General features: G+C 41.5%; 1 pseudogene; it reads left to right on the forward strand.

The window, feature by feature from the left end:
- The first annotated feature begins 333 nt into the window (after nucleotides 1-333).
- Nucleotides 334-702, forward strand: LOC101349461 (cysteine dioxygenase type 1 pseudogene; annotated as a pseudogene).
- The last annotated feature ends 1,164 nt before the right edge of the window (nucleotides 703-1,866 follow it).

Raw genomic sequence — 1,866 nt, forward strand, 5'->3', positions numbered from 1 at the left:
GATTGACTCAAGGCAGATTTGGTCTTGATTTGTGTGTGCTGTGCATCCTTAGCAAGCCCAGATTCGCCACGCTGCCCAGGGGCTCTTGATATCTTAGTGAGGGATTCTTTACATTTTGGCACTCGATATTCTGCGGGATTTGTGTGTGTTTATCTGTAGCTGTCTAGCTGGCAGCTAGAGTGCCTCACCTAGCTCCTCTGCTCACTCAGTGCCTCCACCACAGCCCAGCAGTGAGACGGGCCAGCTCTAGGGGGGATGGAGCAAACCGAGGTGCTAAAGCCACAAACCCTGGTGGATCTGATCAGCATCCTAGACTAGCTGTTCGCTGGCAACATGGTCAATGTGGAGGAGGCTCAGGCTGTCATGGAAGCCTACGACAGTGACCCTGCCGAGTGTGCAGTGTATGCTAAGTTTGACCAGTACAGATATACCCGAAATCTTGTTGATCAAGGAAATAGAAAATTTAATCTGATGATTCTGTGTTGGGGTGAACGACATGGCAGCCGTATTCATGATCACACTGACTCCCACTGCTTTCTGAAGATGCTACAGGGAAATCTGAAGGAGACGCTATTTGCCTGGCCTGACAAAAAGTCCAATGAGATGATCAAGAAGTCTGAAAGAATCTTGAGGGAAAACCAGTGTGCTTACATCAACGATTCCACTGGCTTACATCAGGTAGAGAATATCAGCCACACGTAACCTGCTGTGAGCCTTCACCTGTACAGTGCACCTTTCGATATGTGCCATACCTTTGATCAAAGAACAGAACATAAAAACAAACTCACCATGACATTTCATAGCAAATTGAGAATCAGGACTCCATTTACAACTCTGGGTTCACTAAAGAACAACTAAGAAGCACCAGACCCTGTGAAATTTTACTTAGGTTCCGCTGAACATTTTGCGTTGAACAGAAGGCCTCTTATCATTTGCTGTCCAGTAATACACTTAAATAAGCCAATACTTAGATCTACTGTAGGGCAGATGCTAATTAGAAGGCAATAAGTATGCAAATAGTATCCTGAGCTACTGCAGAAGAAAAATCCCATTAAAGAAAAAACTCTTTGTGATTTTAAAGACCAAAATCAACTGCTTTCCTGATTCTATCCTCTAATTCCATTGGAACTGGGAATGTCAGTGAGGGTTTTATAGGTTTTGGAAACTCTTTGGTCTCTGAACTGTAATTAGCAGTAAGTAAAAACAAGAAAATACAGGCATCAAATAGCCTGCCTTACTTTCTGGAAGCCTAAATGTAGATGTCTTTAATTTACTTTGTATGTTCTTAATATTTGAAGAGAATATTTTGAATCTGTGGATTGTATTTTTTCAATCTTATTTTACAAATTCCTTTTTTATGGATAATAGGTTGTTGTGGATAGAGAAACTTAAAGCATTTTGCCATTCGATAATGAAACAAAGGGTAGAGGATTTAGGAAAGTACAATCGTCTAAACCCACAACAAACCAAAATAAACTCATGTCTAACATATCCAGTGATCACAAAGACTTTCTACTGCTACCAAAATTGCAAAACAATTTTAATAAAACTGGATTTGAACACACACACACACAAAAGAGATTGACTCAAAACACACCCTACACTAATCCTACCTCATTAACATAACAAAGACAACCCACTCTCATATGAGATTATAACCACAGGCATCGAGGTTAGGATTTACAACACATATTTTGGGGGGACAAAATTTGGTCCATGACGTGTCCACGGAGGGGACCTAGAAACAATGATACCCCCGATAGCAATGAGCCTACCCCTATCCAATTCTCAGTTTTTAATACCACTCTCCAGTAAAAGGAACCAGGGCTCCATGGAGAAATGGCTGATTTTAGGGCTGCAACAGGG

This window comes from Trichechus manatus, unplaced genomic scaffold (assembly GCF_000243295.1).
Source record: "Trichechus manatus latirostris isolate Lorelei unplaced genomic scaffold, TriManLat1.0 scaffold00087, whole genome shotgun sequence".
Lineage (NCBI taxonomy): Eukaryota > Metazoa > Chordata > Mammalia > Sirenia > Trichechidae > Trichechus > Trichechus manatus.